At 44.6% G+C, this 14080-nt stretch overlaps 1 pseudogene; it reads left to right on the top strand.

Annotated features, from left to right (window-relative positions):
* The first annotated feature begins 12067 nt into the window (after nucleotides 1-12067).
* LOC148091333 (large ribosomal subunit protein eL34 pseudogene) lies at nucleotides 12068-12446 on the top strand (annotated as a pseudogene).
* Nucleotides 12447-14080: the final 1634 nt, after the last annotated feature.

A 14080-nucleotide genomic window follows, 5' to 3' on the forward strand; every position in this document is an offset into this window, starting at 1 on the left:
AAGATCCTACAAATTTTTATTAGTGTTATAACTATGTATTTCTTTTCTTGTTCTAATAAACATTCTAGTAAACATGTACATTTCAATCTCTAATTGTTTACAACTTGCACATGGAAATATAATTGACTTTTGGGTATTGATCTTGTATCCTGTAGCCTTGATAAACTTAGTTCTAGGAAATTTTTTTGTAGATTTCTTTGGATTTTCTTTGAAGACAATCATGGCATTGGTGAACAAGGAGAGTTATATTTCTTTTTTGGCCTTTTATTTCTTTTTCTTGTCTTTTTGCCCTTGACAGAACTTCCAGTTCTATGTTGAACGGAAATGGCAAGAGCGGACCTTCTTGCCTTGTTCCCAATCTTAGAGGGAAAGTATTCAGTCTGATGAGGAGGGTATTTGGGTTGTCTCCCTTTGAGGGAGCAAGGGGTATATCCTCCATGTATTTTAAAATCTCTGTTCTTTAAAAGCATCCCACACACTGCATAGGTGAGTCCAATGTCCAGACAGATTTGGAGGCCACAAGTCTGCAAGATCTCTTTGCTCCCTATGGCTCTTAAATTCTGTGAGACAAGCTCTTTTATTCAACAAATATTTACTCAGTGTTTTCTATATGCCAGGCATAGTTTTAGGCCCTCTATACACAGAAATTAAAGTTCAGTACGTGCCCTCACTAATCTTGATGTCTAAGGAGGGAGAGTCACTCGTAAGCCTTTGTTGCGGTGCAGTGTAAATGCCTAGCGGAGGTATGTACTTGCTTTCCTCACTCGGCATTTCCTAGATCCTTGAAGAAGGAATTCAGTTTGCCTGCTGGATTCTAACTGAAGCCCCTGTGCCTTAGATCCTCACCACCACCTAGAGCCAATCTTTTCTGGATTTTGCCCAACAGAGGAGTCTTTCTCTTGGTTACGGAGCCTCAGAATTTGTGGACTCCCTTTGAGATAATTTGAGCCTGTCTTGTAAATTAGGACTTTTAAATTTCTCCTCAGATCTCTTTTTTCCTCTTTACCTTACAAGCTCTATAAAAGGGTCTTATTTCTTTTAAATGTCTCTTCTTTCGTTTCCAATCAGCAGTGATCATATCTTTACGCCCTTCATCTAGATCATGTTTTTCCCTCCTACGTGTACATCTAATAATATATCTTCATCTAGTTATAGCTCAGGCCCACTAGCTAAGGATAAACAGACATACCCCACGAAAATCACAACATCACTGGGGAGGGTGAGATCTTTACTAAAATGAATTTTCCGCTGCTGCCCACACAGAACTACTTCATCTCCCAAGTTCGTATGTGAAGACATAGACCAGTGACTTCTGACAGTGGTAGCTCAATGATCAGTTATTTTCTAAATGTTTTTGTCAACTAATACATTTAACAATAATAATTTTGCTTAATCTGATAGGTTTTTATAGAAGACAAATGGTAGGGCATCCCAAAGTTTGAAGAAAATATTATGGGAGAAAATCATGCAATTGAGAAAACTTTGTCCATTAACTTTTGGGGTTTTTTTGTGTGTTTCTTTAATCCCGACCTAAGGATATTTTTTTCATTGCTTTTCAGAGAGAGAGAGAAAAAAACAACATTGACGTGAGAGAGACACATCTATTGGTTGCCTCCCACACCCGCCGTGACTGGGCCTAGCCCACAACCAAGGTACGTGCCCTTGGCCAGAATCGAACCCGGGACCCTTCACTCCACAGGCCGACGTGCTAACCACTCAGTCACAGCGGGCAGGGCCTTTTTGCTTTTCTTATGTTCAGGAAAAGACTCATCTTTCACTATTAATAGTAACACACCCCAACCCAGGTGTTTACTTCTTGGGAGTGTCTTCTGTGCCTGGCATGAGGACGCTTCCTAGTTCCCATGCTCAGGAAGCTCTGTTTAATAGAGGAAAGAGACACATAAACAGATGGTGACATTGCAATGTGGGCTGTGCCATGGCCAGAGACAGGCCTCTGTGAATGTTCAGAGAGGGGTCTCTAATCCAGACCCAAGGTGAGCGAGCATATTCAAGTTCTAAAATAAAAGCAGCTGACACCCCTAGGTGCTCGCTCTGTGCTGGGCACTGTTTTAAGCACCTGGCACAAATTTAGCACATTTAATCTTCACCAAAAACCCATGAGAGAAGTACTACTATTATCCCATTACCAAGTGAGGTTTTTCATAAGATTAATGACTTGTTCAAGGCCACACAGCCCTGGAGATGCTGGGTGGGAATCCAGAATAAGGTTATTATGCATAAAAATGGCCCCTCAGAGATGTCCCATCCTAAGCCCAAGACCTATGACTGTTACCCGACAGGGCAAAGAAGAATTAAAGTTGCAGATAGAATTAAGATCGCTCATCCACTGGCTTTAAATAAGGAGATTATTTTAGATGACCCAGGTGGGCCGGTGCAATCCCAGGGATGCTTACAAGCAGAAGGCGAGGCAGCAGGAGACAAGAGGAGGTATTAGCCACAGAAAACAGAGAGACAGGCAGTGCCGGGGGCTTGGGGTGACGAAAGGGGTCAGAGCTCAAGGCCTTGGCTCCAGAATCCTCTTCCTGAGCTTCTGTTTGTTATGTTTTTATTGATCTCACAGAGAGACGAAGGAGAGGGAGAGAGAAAAACATCAATGAGGAAGAAACATGGATCGGCTGCCTCCTGCACGCCCCCAACTGGGATCGAACCCACAACCTGGGCACGTGCCCCGGCCCGGCATCTAACAGGCGTGTGCCCGGTGCACAGGGCTGCGCCCACCCAGGAAAACAGACGCCAGTGTTTTGCGTGTGTAGCTTGGAATACCTGGCCCCGGCCCCTTCCTTCTCCTTACCTCCGCAGCAGCAGCCCCAGCCCTCGTGGGCCTCTGAGGCCCTCCTTGCGCGGTCCCCCTGTCCCTTTGGCATCTTTAATGCGTCTGGAAACCACAAGGATTCACTACCTACTGATGTCCGCCTAGAACATTGCCAAACATGGCAAAGGGAAGGCTAAGTACAGGGCCGTGATCAGAGGGAGCAATATTTTCACCGAACACCTGCCCTGACCCCCACCAACGGGGCTGTGACCCCCGCACCCGTCGCACCGCCAGCAGCCCTGGCGTAGGGCGGAGTACAGCTTAAGTACGCGGCAGCCGGAGGGAAGGAAGGAAACAGCTTCTCTCCCTGCATGTTCAGGGGGCTGCCTTGCCTGCAGCCCCCCAAGTGTGGGTGAGGAGGCCGCAGGGGACCATGTTCGCTGACCCGCGGTCCCCGCAGAGCTGCCGGGACCCTGAGAGCGAGCGGGAAGGGGGTCTCCCCTGCCTGCCTCACGGGCCCCAGCTGCTGACCGTTTTATCAGCTTCACGGTTCATCCCGCAGCCTTCAACCCATTCTCCAGGCCTCTTGGCAGGCAGCGCCCACGGTGAAGTGCAGTTAACTAGGGACATCCTTCTAACAGGCAGCCAGCGGTGACCGGCACCGGCCTTGAGGTCACAGCGATGTGCCGGAGTCTTGAGAGCTGATTGTTACATAGTCAGGAATTCTGTGATCCCCTGAAAGTATTTACACAACAGAAATGGGTAAATGCTACAAATCAGAATTTCTTGCCACCGCAGCTGGTTTATTGGGCCACACGGGGTCACACTGCATTGTGCATTTTGAGACATTGTGTCTTTTTTCTGGCTTTTGAAAGCCAGCCCCACAGATGAGACTGCCACTCAGCTTGCGGGCCATGAGAACAGGAAAGAAAGGACAGTCAACAGCCAAAAAAAAATTCAGCTTCCGAGCTCAAGCACCGGCTCTTCAGCACGCGCTTAAATCCCCAAGGCAGCGAGAGCTCCGTTACCAAATACCCACAGCACGGGGGAGATAAAAAGCTACTGGGTTACTCTGTAGGGCAGACGCCCCTGCTGGGTGCAGAGGAAAGAGGGTGTTTGGTTAAAATCAGAATTAGCTGGGCCTCTGTTCCTTGTTAGATTAATAATTACTGAGCACCTCCTACGTGCAAACCCCTGTGCCGGTCCTGTGGGGACGCTCAGATGAACCTGGGACCCTCTCCTAGAACACCTGGCAACTCTAAGGGGCTTCCAAGAAGGACCCGGGCGGCTGAGCTCTCGCTCGCAGTTGCGCCAAGCTTGTTTGCCTTCATCCCTGCTGCTGCCCCACCTTTAGCGTCTCTGCCTCCCGGCACCCCGGTGCCTTGGCTTCCGTCCCCTGGCTGTCAGGCTTCGGACTGCTTACCCCAAGCCCGGGCGAGCTCTCCCCGCAGCCCTCCGTCGCTGCTCCCCTCCCAGCCCAGCCCCCCCGACAGGCTTCCTCGCACCCTCAGGCCGCCCCCTGCCCACAGGCACACAGAGGTCCAGGGCCCCTTAGCACCGTCCAGCTTCTGTCTTTCCTGGCAGTTATCATAATATGTACTTAGGTCATTTATTTGTTTGCTTTCTCATTGTCTGTGCTGCCACCACCACCTGCCACCAGAAACGCTCTCTGAAGGGCAGGGACCTTGCCTGTACCATTCACGGTCGTATTCCTATTACCTACCCCTAGGCCTGTGCAGTCAACAACAAATGTTTAATAAAGTGATACAAATATAAATTAAGTGTTTATGATTATTTGGAAGACATGTTTAAAGAAAAGGGAATGGAGAAAATATACTTAAATATCTAGGTAGAAAAAATTGCCTTCTGGGACCTGGGACAGTGTGCTAAGTTTAAAGAGTGAATCGAAATAAATGGAGTAGCTTCAAGATATTCTGAACTGCATCCAAAAAGAGGATTATTAAAATTCAAAGTGCACTTATCAACTCTGACATTTATGTTGCATTCTGCCTCTGACATCCTGCTAGTGATTTTTTTCCAAATCAAAGGCAAATCAATGATTCTTACCCTGTGACTCAAATACCAATGTCTTCACAGATTACATCTTATATTTCCATTTAAAAAACACCCCCACACAAACCCTCATCTGCCGTGGCCTGATCGAGAAACGTGTCATTTTGTTCTTGACTGGTGTTAAGAACTTTTACATCCAAAAAGATTTAGGAGACTGCTATTGATTCATGCTTACCTGGTATTAGAGGCTGAATCCCTGAAAATTCCAGGGCAATAAAATTATATGATGGCAAATCTCACCCATCTAGGAGCCCATTCGTTTCAAGAAATTCTAATAAAGTAATTTGGAGTTCAGTTACAGTGGGATTTGGTCAATATTTTTCACATCTTGGTGAAAAGTTATGGAAGGAAAACTGGTGATCTGACAGAAAGATGCAAATTTAGGATTAAAGACCGTGGTATTTCCAGGATTCTCTTGTCCCATCAAGCTACACAATCCCTACTGCTGGCGCTGCCGTTCGTATTAGAATGCCCCGTCACCCAGGGGCAGCTGCTTTAATAGAACGGCGGGCGGCCCGCTGAAGACTCAGTTATAGCCCCAGTTGGGAGACGCCACTGTGAATGAAGGAGGCAAGAGGCAGTTATGCTCTAAGTTAACAACCAAGTGAGGCAATGTTTCCTCACCAAGCAGAATACAGGTCTACAGGAAACAAGAGTCTACAGGAGGGAGAAAGGAACTGGAATTTATCTGCCCGGCTCACTTCCATCTCCCATTCCTATTACTTAAAGTTTAAAAACTCACGTACCTTCTGATGTAACAATTGTGTTACTCACAGATGTACCTCTCCATGTAGACAAACAAAAATTCCCAAGGAATTTTATTACAATATTTTTATAGCTAGAGCCTGGAAACATTCTTAACATCCATCAATTTAAGACTGGTTAAATAAGTTGTGGTATATCTATATAACAGCACACAAAGCGGTCCTTTCAGAGAATGAGGCAGTGCCAGAAACAGAACAGCAGTTCCTCAGAAATGAAACACTTCTGGATTTATACCCAGGAGATTAGAAGCAGGGCCTCAAATCAGTGCTTTTACAGTCAGTCACAGCAGCATGGTTCAGGCGCCAAAAAGTGGAAGCGGCCCTGTGCCTGGCCAGAAGGGTGAGTAAACAAACTGCTAGGTATACGGACGGTGGAGTATTATTCAGCCTTTAAAAAGGTGGAAATAATCATACAAACTGCAACCCCGATGAACCGTGAAACAGGCTAAGTGCAATAAGCCGGCCGCCAGAGGACAAATCCTATGTGATCCCACTTACACAGGGGCCCGGAGTCATCAGACTTAGAGACGCGAAGCAGAACGGCGACTGCAGGGGCCGCGGGGAGCGGGCTTGGAGAGTTCAATGGGCGCGGAGGCTTCGTTTGGGGAGATGGAAAAGTCTGGAGGGGGTCATGGGGCAGCTGCACAACAACAGGAGTGTACTTCATGCCACCGAAGTACACGCTTCTAAATGGTTCAAATGGTAAATTTTGTGTTATGTATATTTTGCCACAAAAAATACTATCCCAAATTGAGATCGCTTGATGATGTGACAGAAATAAATAAAAGCTTAGTCTCAGAAACAGAAAAAAAGTCATTTCTGTGTGTACCAGCATGAAACAATGAGGGCAGGACAGTGGAATATAACTACGATCAGTTGTCCCTCAAACCGACTTTAATGCCACTGTCTACCTAGTAAACTACCAGAAAATAGGCAATAAGGTTAACAGTCCCCTGTGGATTTGGCGTCAGGGAAACGTACTGTTGATAATGCTGGAAAACGGTGTCAGTCCTTCCGGAGAGGAGCCTGCCATGGGTAACAAGATGTCCACATCTTTTTTCCAAGCAATTCATCTTCAGGGATATTGACCTAAGGTAATGACCCCAAAAAGATAATTTTTAAAACGATTGGACTAAACAAAACTTCATAGTCACATTATTTATAATAAGAAACTGGAAACAACTCAAGTGTCTAAAAATAGAGATATGGACGAGCAAACTGTGCGTATTTACATGATGGACTGCTCTATAATCATTAAAAAGACAAGTTTATGAATTGTGTTGACTCAAAGTTATGTGAGCTTGAAATATTATTAATAAGAGAGCAAAGTAAAAATGGTAAGTGCAGAGCTATTTCAACTTCATAAAAACAAATACTGTCTATATATTTTTAATAAAATAAAGGAAATGTGCGTGTAACAATTTAATGTTTAGTATGCTTTTAAATTATTGTGCTTAATGCCCTAGTTTGAAAGGGTGAAGTGGATACTTTTGGGAATTTACTAAAAAAGAGTTAAGGGAAGTTAGGACACATTTATTAATTAAGAAACACTGACAGGGGCCTACACTATACTCAGCCCTGAAGACAAGGAAAAGTAAGATATGGTCCCTGGGCTTAATAAACTTCCAAGAAACAACAGATTATAGTTTAGATTATTTTTTTTTTGTCCAATTCTGTAGAAAAGACCAAAGGAGTTCTTTCTAAGTTGTGATTTTAGAAGCTCTGAGTTTTACAAACACTTGCTAAAGTTCTGTGAGCATTGGGCAAATAGAGTCAGGCTTTAGATAACTTTGTGAAATTGTAGATTTTTAACTAATACTTTATTTTAAAATGCTGATTTTCAACTATTGTTTTTGTTTTAAAACACTTGAACACCGGGGGGGAGAGAAAGTTAAAAAGCACATCACCTAAAATCAATCCTACTCTTGAGAAATAATCATTGTTAAGCAGTTTCATTTAGGCAGGGTTCAACCAGAGAACCAGACCAGCAGGAGACACGTGTTCATAGATTTATTGAAAGGAATTGGTTTACACAATTGTGCTAACAAGTTCAAAATCAATAGGACAGGCACTCAGGAAGGCAGGGCGGGACTCAGGACATGGTCTAGAGCAGCTGCACACAGGTGGAACATCTTCTTCAGGAAACCTAAGCTCTGCCACTGAACTGAATCAGACCCACGCAGATTACCAAAGACTATCTCCCTTAGTAAAGCCAAGTGATCGTGGATTTTAATCATACCTAAAACAACAACGCCAAGGTCAGTGTTTGATTAAATAACTGAAAAGTTTAGCCTAGTCAAGCTAACATGGCAAAAAGACCATTACAGTCCACCCCTTGTCAACTTGGCACCGCCATCTCCTTAAATCATACTTAGTCTCCAAATAAAGACAATAACAGGTCCTACTTCCTCCCAGTGGGCTCCAAGTCACCCCATGTGTGGAGGGAAATGGCCTGAGGTGGAATATACATGGGCTCACAGGGAGGGCAATAGCTTGGCTGGTTGATCAGGGAGCTGGAAAGAGAAAGATTGAAATACCAGGGTCAGTAAGACCTCAGGAAAAGACATATGGACTAGCGGTAGTGGGCAAAAATATCAATGTATCAGATGCTGCACAGTGGGAGAGGTACTAAAAGACCCAGTAGACAGAATGATTGGCCCGCTGTCACCAGCCATTTCATGCTGGCATATTGGGCTCACATATGACAGCCACAGTGGCAGGGGTGGAGTTACACCCAACACTGCTGGATGTCCAACATGCCAGCAACGGAGCTCAGCACCCGGATATGACACTTTCTCATGGAGACTGACTCTTTTTACCCCAAAGAAGGCAGCAATTTATGTTGACTGAGATCAACGCATATTTTGGACAAGAGTTTGCCTTTCCTTTCTCTGGGGCCATGGCCCAGAATCACAAACCACAGATTTACAGAGTGTTTGACCCGCCAACAGGGAAGGCCACCAAACATTGCCTCAGAATGAGAGACGCGGACGCCAGAAAAGAAGGTGGAGCGACGAGATGTGACCGTGGCATTCGTTGGTCCTATTACAGTGCACGCCACTAGAAGTCGCCAGCCTGAGAGCCGCAGAATGGTCTCTTAAAGTCACCCGAGGGGCCAGTTCAGAGATGATAAACCAAAAGGGCTGGGTGCAGGGGTCAATGACCACTGCACGGAGCTATGTCCCAGTTGGTAGAATACATGGGTTCAGGAGACCAAGGGATTTCACTTGTCAAAACACAAGATAAACGAGAATCCTGTGAAAGCTGCTCCACGGTGGGGCAAACTTACTATCTATAAGAAGCAAGTCAATCTGAACAAGGTGGGTTGTGATGGATCCACCCGATCTTCTCTTTGGAGCCAATGCGCTCATTCCCCCAGCTGCTAATATCAGCCGTTGACAACTCAGCTGTGCCCCTCACTGAACATTGTCTGCAGCCAGGGGGCTTTGCCTCGCCTGAGGCTCTGCCCCTCCCCAGGGGACAGTCCACAGCCATGACTGGTTGATGCAGGGTTACAAAGGCCGGGCCTCTTCGCTTCCACATGGGACAACTATGAAGGGCTTTCCGACCTCCGGGGCTCCTCAAAGAATGAGCTGAAGCCTCAATTGCTACCACGTTGTTTCATAGCTTCTCACTTTAACCAATCCTGCCTTCCTCGCGTCCTTACAAGTAAATGTCCCAATACCACTCCCCCAAAACATCCTTCTGAATACAACTCTCTGTCTCAGCATCTGTTTCCAAGGAAACACAATACAAGACCTAAAGCCTCCATTTATTCTAACAAAGTAAACACAATGGAACAGAAAGTAAGGAATTACTTTAATTTTAGGTTAGTACTAGGTACAATTAGACTTTCATTCTGAACTTAGACAACTTTGTTGTTTTTTAAAGGCAAATATTGCACATAGTGACTGGAATTCTCACAGCCACCTACACCAGCCCCTCCTTGGCATGTTAAGCACCCGCAAGTGTTGCTCAAGCCACCCGGTGTATGGTATTTTGCTCCAGCAGCCTGTGTACTAACGCAGAGAGCCCGGGAACTGGTCTGAAAGCTATCAGGAATATCTCACATGGAAAAGGGGGCTTAGTTCTAGCCAAACAGAGAGAAGAGAAGGTTGAGTATTTTGTAATCCACATGGGTTCTATTATACAGATGCAAAGTCTACTGTTTATCACCACTAGAAATTTATTTTGCTTTGTTTGCAGTGGCAAATGCGAGTGGACAGGAGTGTCACTCACTATAAGCTGAGTTATATACACTGTGGTAACAAGTGGCTCAGGTACCTCTGATTACAACAAAGACTTGCTCCATCTTTACTCTGCTTGTCCAGCGAGGCTCAGCTGCTGCTCTGATCCCCCTCGTCTCACTGTGGGGCGCAGGCTAACGGAGAAGTCGCACTGTGACGCTGTGAGCCACACATGCTGGCTCCTACAGCTTCTGCTCAGAAGTGGCCCACATTATATTGGCCAAAGCAAATCACATGGCCACTTCTGAGTTCAACAGGGCAGAGATGTATAATCTTCCCATAAACAGAGACACCATAAAAAGGAGCACCGAAATTATGGGGAAGCGGTGATAGAGCCTACCCACAGGGAGGTGGTTTCTCTGGCTCCTTAGAAAGTGGCTTATTGCCCTGGTCGGTGTGGCCCAGTTGGATGGAGTGTTGTTTGTCAACCAAAAGCTCACAGGTTCAACACCTGATCCGGGCACATCCCCAGATTGCAGGTTTGACCCCCGTTGGGGCACATATGGGAAGCAACTGATGGATGTGTCTCTCTCACACTGATGTTTCTCTCCTGCTCTCTCTCTCTCTCTCCCTTCTTCCCTCTCTTTAAGAAAAAGAAAAAAGTGGTATATATACTCAGAAATTCAACCACAGTGGGCCTGTAACTATAATGTTCTGTGCATTTTTATATTCATGGGACTTAAAGATTAACAACACCAGATATTAACTCTAAAGACATTAAATATTTTGGATGTGTGGTAGACACGCTATGATCTTTCTCATCAAAGAATATTATTTTATTGCTTTAGCATGTGATAAACATATTGTTATTTCTAATCAACAGAAAATTAGAATCTTGAAATCTGAAATGTAAGGGGACAAGTTAGATAGATATACATACTTTTCCCGTATTCCTGTAACATCTCTGTAATTCATAAATACGTGAAAGGGGGGAGGAAAAGGGAGAAAGGGAGGGGGAGGGAGGGAACTAGAAATTCAGCACCATGTCTAACACTGGGAGGTCCTAATATGACTTGTTAGTTCTATAAAGAACCACCATGGACAGTTCCCCTGGTGGGCCTCTGCTGCAGAGTAAGTGACCATATATTTCTTTTCTTTTTTAAAATTTATCCTTATTGTTGAAAGTATTACAAATGCCCCCCCCCATTAACCTCCCCCACTGTTGAGAGCTATGGAGTTCTGGGGTAAATAAATAGGTTTTATTATTTTTCTAAGAGGACCATTTGAGTCATTAAAAGTCACCCACAGGATCTAATAACCCAAAAATCGTTGGGATAAAAACAGGGTATCTCCCTATGTTAATTGTCTAACTCTATGCTGTACACTTGAAACTAATACAAAATAATATTGAATGCAGACTGTAATTGAAAAATATTTTTTCTAAAAAACAGGGTATCTCCAAGTCATAAGCATTTTGGCAGGGTTACAAACAGCTCTGTATCTTGAGGTGTCCGAGAAATGCCTGAAAGGTGATACTGACAAGGCAGAGGAAAATAGAAAGATCTTTGTCAGTGATCCTGTCTTGGCTGTGTTTCTGGAATCAAGATGTGAGATTCAGCCTATGAGCAGCTCAAAAACTAATCCAAGCTTGTGGAGTTACATGACACGCTCTAGCAAAGTTAGTGGTCTTTGGAGTCAAGCACACCTGAGTCTGAATCCTGGCTCTGCCATTTGCCAGCCTGCGACCTTGAAAAATATAACCTCTCTAAGCCTTGGGTTCCTCCACTATAAATGGGGTTAATATTAGCACTATGCATATGGTTGGGGTGAAGATTCAATGGGTAACATTCCTGGAACATGGCAAGCCCTTAATAAGGAATGGCTATTAACACCAGTCAGCAGCCTCGGCAGCTTCATCTTCTTCCGCTTCATCATCATGATGAGCCAATCTATGGAAGAAACCAGGGACACACAGGGTAGCTCACTCATGAAACATTCCACAGGCTGGGGAGGTAGTGCTTGTTCTCACAAACAGATTCATATTACACATTCTAGACTTCTGATAAATTATATTAATTAATTGATTAATATAAACAGCTTCTCTTTGGCTTGTCTGAATTGCCAGTATCACTGCTCTTGCACTTTGGGGCCATTATGGTTTTGATTCATATCAAAACCATCATGATAAATTATATTAATTAAATGATTAATGACTGAATGCTTTATTTAAAAGGGTTCAGATCCGGGAACGGTGACTTCAGGCATTCACGATGGCCTAGCGTTTGACATACCGTCGGAGGCTGTCCTACAGTACAGCCTCTATAACAAAACTAGGCTGTCCCAAACCCCCAGGAATAGAATCGTGTACCTTTATACCAAGAAGGTTGGGAAAGCACCAAAATCTGCATGTGGCGTGTGCCCAGGCCGACTTCGTGGAGTTCATGCTGAGACCGAAAGTTCTCATGAGGTTGTCTAAAACGAAAAAACATGTCAGCAGGGCCTGTGGTGGGTGGATCCATGTGTGCTAAATGGGTCCGTGACGGGATCAAGCGTGCTTTCCTTATTGAGGAGCAGAAAATTGTTGTGAAAGCATTGAAGGCACAAGCACAGAGTCAGAAAGCTAAATTTTAAAAAATGAAGCTTTTTTGAGTAATAAAAGCAATTTAAAAATTTTTTAAAAAGGGGGTTCAGAAAATTTTTGGTACTACAATCCCAACTGTTTTTCCCATTAAATTTAACATCAACCACAGCACCACAAAAATGAGTGTCTTCATCACTGAAACACTCCCATTCTCACTAAGGAATCCCTGAGATCTGTGACTTCATAAACTGGAATGATTTAGCCTCATTCAAAAGGAGAAAGCATCTGCTCTCTCATAACAATGTTGTAGAAAAATTACCCCAGAAATCAGTCGTTTTGAATTTCTTCCTTGGATGAATTTTCAAAACTTCATGACTTTGTAGGGTTTCCACAAGGGCAAGGACAAATTTAAATCCATCAAAAATGATTGGCCTCTAAGTTTAATTGCTGTCAAGCTATTTTATTTGCATAATGGCCCCAAAGTGCAAGAGCAGTGATACTGGCCATTCAGACATGCCAAAGAGAAGCTGTAAAGTGCTTTGTTTCACTGGAAAGGTGTGTGTGCAGAGGGGAAAACATAGCATGCAGTCGACCCTTGAACAACGCTAGGGTTAGAGGCACCAACTTCCTGAGCAGTCCAAAATCCAGGTATAACTACAACAGGCCCTCTTTGTACACAGATTCCCAACCACAGCATTGCCCCTTGAACAATGTGGGTTTGAACAATGTGGGTCAATTGAAAAATATCTGTGTCTAAGTGGACCCATGCAGTTCAAACCCATGTTGTTCAAGGATCAACTATATATAGGGTTCAGCATTACCTACAGTTTCAGGCATCCACCGGGGTTCTTGGAATATATGCCCCATGGGTAAGGAGGGGAAACTGTACTGCGGGCTCTCAACCCAGAATTTTATACCCAGTAAAAATGTCTTTCAAAAACAGAAGTAAAATAAAGACTTCTTTCAGATAAAATCTGTCTGAACACCAAAGATTCAAAAGTAAACTAGAAACAATCTCGGCCCTCGAAGGGACCAGGGAACCTAAGCAGGAAGATATACTCAGGCCTTGTTCTCAGCACTTTACGTACGTTATCCCATTTCCCCCTCCCAGCAGCCCTGCCAGGCAGCTGCCTTTCTCCTCTGTGGCAGATGAAGAAAGGAGGCCCAGAGGTTAAACAGTAACCTCAGTGTCACATAGTAAGTGTAGGGCTGGGATCCCAAGCCAGACGTTCAGCTCAAACACCCTCTTCTTCCCACTACACTGCGCTACTTCCAAAGAAAGCAAGGAAGAGGCACCACTGTCCCCATAACCACCCAGCCTTCCATCACAGTGGAAGTCTAAAATTTAAAGGAAGCACCTGGCCAGCATGGCTCAGCGGTTGAGCATTGACCTAGGATCCAGGAGATCACGATTTGATTCCCGGTTGGGGCATGTGCCTGGGTTTCTGGCTTGATCCCCAGTCGGGGGTGTGCAGGAGGCAGCCAATGAGTGACTCTCATCATTGATGTTTCTCTCTCTCTCCCTCTCCCTTCCTCTCTCTGAAATCAATAAAAACATATTTAGAAATAATAAAATAAAATTTAAAGGAGCAATAAGTGTCCCAGATTTTTTTAAAAGACTGACAGAGATTCCTGGTAGAGGGTTTCTGGCATCAATTCTCCATGAGAGACAGGCACTCACGCACTGGGGGTGTCCAACCCA

Source organism: Miniopterus natalensis, chromosome 16 (assembly GCF_054644295.1).
Source record: "Miniopterus natalensis isolate mMinNat1 chromosome 16, mMinNat1.hap1, whole genome shotgun sequence".
Classification (NCBI taxonomy): Eukaryota; Metazoa; Chordata; class Mammalia; order Chiroptera; family Miniopteridae; genus Miniopterus; species Miniopterus natalensis.